This window comes from Panthera uncia, chromosome B4 (assembly GCF_023721935.1).
Source record: "Panthera uncia isolate 11264 chromosome B4, Puncia_PCG_1.0, whole genome shotgun sequence".
Classification (NCBI taxonomy): domain Eukaryota; kingdom Metazoa; phylum Chordata; class Mammalia; order Carnivora; family Felidae; genus Panthera; species Panthera uncia.
In genome coordinates this window covers 9,457,617-9,463,969 of record NC_064809.1, presented here as the reverse complement: position 1 = coordinate 9,463,969, position 6,353 = coordinate 9,457,617, and positions in this window count along the sequence as shown.

Here is a 6,353-nt window from a genome sequence, read left to right as displayed (position 1 = left end):
TTTTTTTGTGTTCTTCCTGCTCTATAATATTAAAATGCAGTAAAAAAAATACACTGACCGTAGTTGCCAACTGACATAAAATTTACATGTGTCAAAGGAAGGAGTACATTGATTATGGATTTAACCTTGGGAACTTCATCACATAGTCAACAGTTACGTGTTTTGAAATGTGTCTTAAAGGATCAGATCAGTTCTCATGGAAATCAGGAGAGATGTTGCTGAAAATTTATACCATTTAGCTTCTGTTTCTCCCCGTAACAGAATAACAGGCAAGAACATTTTCAGCCCCAGTCCCAGGCAGAGTCTATAGAAATACTTGTTGAATCTAATTGGGTTGAATTAAAATTTGTCCTTTTCAAGAATAAAGTTGGCATCTCCAGTTCAAGGTCCCCAAATGATCTAGGCTCTCCACAGTTGACTGTCTAATGAACTCCTGACTAGTTACAGATCAAAGGGATTAAAATGACTTTACTCAGCACTCACTTGTGTCTGTTTCATTATCTGGACTAAGGAAGTCTAGGATAATTACGGTGTTACTTAAAAAGAGAAAGTTTCATCGTTGTACTTCCTGTTTGGTGAGTAAACAACAGGACAGTTATAGTCTGTAACGGACCTATTAAAACCCTAACACCCCTACAAACGAGTAAGTTGGAGAACTCAAGAATTCTCCCTGACAGGACACTGAAATGTCAACCCTAAACGATCAACAACTCATTGCCATAGTGCGACAATCTTAACCTTGTTAAAACTGGGTGACCAGTCAATTCGCAGAGAGAAGCATCATCAGGATACCTAGGAATGCTGTTATTACCCATTATAAGTATGACGCGAGGGTCACATATCAGGCAATTACACCTTTTCATTACATGCTAACCCCTCACGGCAGGGATGCCACGCTTATGACTGCATTAGACAGACAAAGCCTTCGGCTCTTTAAAAAAAAGAAAAGCAAAAAAAAAGGGGGGGGGGGGGCAGGAAAAAAAGGAAAAGATAAAAAAATTAAATTCGTTTTCTTACCAGCACGTTGCAGCACAAATTCGCTCACAGGAGTGTTGCCTTTACAGGTTTCTCTTTTAATTATCCTGGAAGCAGGGAGACAAAAAAAAAAAAAAAAAAAAAAGGCAAAGAAGAAGAAGCAGGGTGGTTAAATTAGCGTGCTGGAATCTTTTCAGTTTGTCGCAGAGTAGAAAAATAAAAAAGGGGGAAAAAAAGGCTCAGTAATTTAAATTTGCTCTCAGTTCAGGCTGCATCGTTGGGTCCCGCCCCTTCTTCCCGCTGGGTTCCACTACCTGCAAGGCTGGAATTGACAGCTACTGTGCAAACAAAAAAAAGGAAACAAGCATGCTGGGACCATTCTGACTGCTGTTTGGGTCTCACTTGTCCTGACAACTAAAAATCATCAGTGGAAAGGTATTCTACATTTTCTACTTGAAGGATTTTTGCATGCAATTCCCTTCCATGTTAAGGATACACATACAGCTCATGATGATGGGGTTTGATTACTGTTTGGGTTTTCTTTTTTCCTTTCATTGTTTTGTTTTTCTAAATATGTATAATAATCATAGTTACTGTTATTATTTACATTTTTACTGTTCTCAGCTGTTCAGTGTCATTCTTTGCATTTCTTACTGTCCTGTCCTCCTCTCCAAGACATGTTCTCTCCTGTGTTTTCCTTTCAGTCATAAACACTGAAATTTCTAGGGACGGTAGAAATGCCAAGATTAACAGAGTTGCCACTTCTCATTTGAATGCTTTTTTTTTTTTCTTCTATTTTTGAGCATTTAGTATTGAGAATAGTTCAAGGGACGGAAGGGCCTAGGAAGGAGATTCCATAAGCACCAGAAACTTTTAAAAAGGATGAGATAATAAGGCAAAAAGCTCATTTTCATATTTATGAATGAGGCAAATAGCTACAAACCATATACGGAGATGGGGTATACATTGCATATTTAACCTTAAGGTGTAGAAAACCACTTTAATTTTAGCCAACGAAATAAAATGGCTACTTCACGTGCAGCATATTCTGTCAGTGTGTAGCAGGAGGAATCATGGGAGATAATAAAGCCCGTCCTTCTGTCAGAACGTAAATAGCTTATGGAGGATTTTCAGTAAGTTTTATTGTTGTTGTGGTTGCTGTTTGCTAAACTTTCACTTCAGGTGAGGCTGCTGTAGGCTACTTTGGTATGGAAGCTATGACATGCCTGCACATGTACGGATTATCTACACGTTAGCCTCTTCATCTGAAGCACTGCTTCTAGAATGGTATATATAGCACTGGGTCTCCTATGAAAGCACGGACTTTCTTAGATAATCCTCCTGCTCCAACCGAGTACTGTGCTGAGCACTGTGTCACGTCACATAGTCGGGGTGCGGCGGTTAAGGCGTAAAGGATAAAATGCACATGGTTCTTTGCTAGTGGCTGCTAACATGAAGCAAAATTATTCGTACAGATGTGACAGCATTTAATTTACTTTTACTTGTTAGGTTTTGTATTTTTAAAAACCTTTTCCCCTTATCCCTACCTCAAGCCGTTTAAATGCATTTCACTGTTCCTGCACAATATGGAGAAGCCCTGAAAGCCAACAGTGAGCCTGACCTAAGGGACTTGACTTTTTAAAGTCAGATTTTCAAAAGAGAAATGATTTGCAATGTAACTGAAATAAACATGATTTGGCTTTCTCAATTGGTAAAAACTTAGCTGAATATCAGATATCCATATTGTCATTTGAAATTTCACCCTAAAGTCAAACCAACCAAAAATGGAAAGACTGAGGAAGCAATGAGCAAAACTATATATTTGCCTTGTATTATAAACTTTATCAGGATTACTTTTCTGGTAGCAATGAATGCCTTTACTCGACTCCCATGAGCAGCTATAGCGTAGAAAAATAAGGCAGCTCAAGTACTCAAGAAGCCATGTTAACTTCCCAGGTAGTTAGGCAATCAGCTTTAATGAAACAGTGGTAAATTACACCAATGTGCTAATTATGGTACTTTGTCACAGCATAAAATGCAATAAAACCAACCCATGCTTTGGCTTGGAAAATGTTATGCATAGATTTTTTTTCAAAAGATTTAACAGAAGAGAGGTTTTATTTTCCTAAAGCATTCTGTAATTTCAAGTGGAGTTTTTGCAATCCTTTTCTGTAAAAGAAGGCTTCTAGGAAGATATGTAGAGCTGAAAATATATAGAAGAAAAAATATATGTAGAAGAAAAAAATATGTAGAAAAATATGTACAAGGAAAAAATATGTAGAGCTCGAAAAAAGCAATGATAATGGCTTTTTAAAACTGGTGTCTTACCTTATAATTATACAGTTTTATGATGACATGCCAATATTAAATACTTTGGTATCATTGTGAAAACATAACACACATAGAACATATTAGGATATATACAAATATACACAGAGCTGCACATGTTGGTTTATATTCTGAACATCTCTGTTTTAAATGAAGAAGAATATTTTTACATTGTCAATGCTGACTGAGTGCAGTTAGCAGAATAGCAGTCTCAAGCAAATAAAAAATCCCGACACTGAACCTTAGAGAAGGAATAGGCTTTAAGAAATGTATGAATGAGCCCTGTGATTTCACTAGACATTGAACCTGTGACTGCAGAAGTTACTGCTTGGTGTTGGGGGACTGAGTACCATCTTACTGGGTATCTCATAACCAACCTGGGAAAAAAGTCACTTCAAAAATACCCTACTGAATTGTTAGGAGTTCTGGGTAGGCATATACATTTATATGGCTTTCAAATCATGGAAAAGTGCCTTAAAGACACACACTGAACAAGTGTATTGGAAATGTTTTTTAGAGAAATTCTTGCAATAGCTTTAATGTCATACACGACTTAAATGTTCATTCTCAGAGAAACTTAATGTCAGGATGGGAAATACTAGTTCATTTTTTTAAAGTGTATCACATGAATACATTTTTATCTTCTCAGTTATAGTTGACAATTTTTTCAAACTCACTGCGTATTTTAAAATTATTTATTACTTTTTGATAAATGTCTCCCTCATTCTGGATCAACTCTCTTTAGCGTGATTTTACTGTTTTGTCTTTGGGGCAGTGAAGCACTTCCTAGTGAATGGTAAAATGTGATCCTGATGTCTTACTGACTACACTACCCAATGAATAATGGTTTCTTATTTCAGTAGGGTTCTGAGAAATTGCTTATATTTATTATATTACTTAATTAATATAATTAATCCCTTTAAATGTGAATAACTAAAAAATACCTCACCACTGTCATAAAAACTTATCTGCTACTCTTGGATTGTCTTTTTTTTTTTAAGTTTATTTATTTACTTTGAGAGAGACAGAGACAATGCCAGTGGGGGAGGGGCAGAGAGAGTGGGATAGAAAGAATCCCAAGCAGGTTCCACACGGGATTTGAACTCATGAAACCTGAGATCATGACCTGAGCCAAAAACCAAGAGTCAGATGCTTAACCAACGGAGCCACCTAGGTGCCCCACTCTTGGGTTGTCTTTTGAAACATGTTTCCATTATTAAATCAATTTTATTAAATTTACAAAAAGTAAGTTTGAGTTTTTGAACACACACTTTACACACACAGACACAGAATTTTGGTTTTAAGGAGGTTTTCACTATCATTTCTTTAGGACCAAGTAAATACCCAGTTCAGTCTGGGTGTTCAGATTATGAAAGTATTAACTCAGAAAATGACACTTGGCCTAGGACAGAACCAAGACTGTAGGGTACCTCAGACTTCCCTACCCTGCTAACTAACATAGTCTCACACAGAAGCAAACATCTGACAAATGGAAGTATGCTTTTAGATTGAACTCAATGCTGAAGTGTAAGGGAGCCCCTCTGGGTATGAGCTCAAATGGCTAAACATAATGTCTCTTCATTAGTGGTGCCGGGAACACGTGATACCTGAAGAATAACGGTGGTTTAAAATGGGAAACAACGTTAAATTCTATTTATACATTGCTCTTCTGATAGGCATAGCATGCACACAAGATGTAAGAAGAGGACCCGGTAAACCATAGAAAATACAGAAAAGAACACCCAACTTAGACATGTAAAAAAATAGAGCACTTTATTTGTTTGTTTTTAAAATTTTTTGATATTTATTTTTGAGAGAGAGAGAGAGACACAGAGACAGAGAGCGAGTGGGGGAGGGGCAGAAATGGAGGGAGACAGAATCCGAAGCAGGCTCCAGGTTCCGAGCTGCCAGCCCACAGCCTGACGTGCAGCTGAAACTCATGAACCGTGAGATCATGACCTGAGCTGAAGTTGGATGCTTTGACTGGGCCACCCAGGCACCCCCAAATAGAGCATTTTATAGAAATGCTCATTTCTTGATTAAACTGGCTGTTGGAATTTTGTGGAACAGATTGGAAAGGAGAAAAAGCTTCCTTAAAAATCAGTTGGTGAGAGATTATGGTCTGAGAAAGTTTAAGCAAAGACGAAAGTCCAGGGAAATTCAGGTCCCTGTACTGACCAAGGTGACATAGGGCTTATAGAATACGATCAGTAGAATACACTGGAAGGAGGGGTGACTTCTCCCTTGGATACAGAGGTGGACAGCAGCACAATTCACCCTGTGGGGGCTGCAGGGAGGTGCAAGTTTTGCATAGTGAGGGATGGTGTGGCTAGTTTGGAGCATGCCCATTTGAGAATTCAGCTGGACAAAGTACAGAAGATGGCCGGTGTCTGACTCTAGCTGCCAAGACAGGGATCAGTGCAGAGGTGATAATGATGAGAGTTATGAGCATAGGGCAGAGAGCACATAGTGATGAGCTCTTCAAGAGAATGCCAAGAAGTGAGAGAAGAATTTCAGGGATGGTGAAGGTGGAGCTCAAGTGACAGATGAAGAAGTGACATCAGAGGTGAGAAGAAATGTGGAGCAAGATGGGGTCAAAAGATTCCAGAGCATCAGATTCTTCAAAGATTGCAAATATATATAACCTGGACTGGCATAGACTAGAAAATGCTGAGGAAACAGCAAGCTGAAGGCTCTTGGCAAAGCGATCTCGTTATACTGGTGGTGGGGTCAGCTGCCGGATAGCATTGGTAAAAAAAAGGAAATGCCAAAGGCAAAACTGCATGGAGTTAACTACAACACAACTTAATCTAATTAGAATTTATTAACCATTTTACAGCAGTTCTACTTGGCAATGTAGTCCAGTTTAGGATGAGATAGTAAGGGACACAATGAAACAAGACTTCCAGGTTCTTATTCTCGATCTAGTTAGAATATATGAAAATCTAATTGGAGTATACTTGGGCTTTTTTCATAAACACAGTAAAGTACTGTAAATGTATTTTCTCTTCCTTATGATTTTCTTAATAGCATTTTATTTTCCTCTAGCT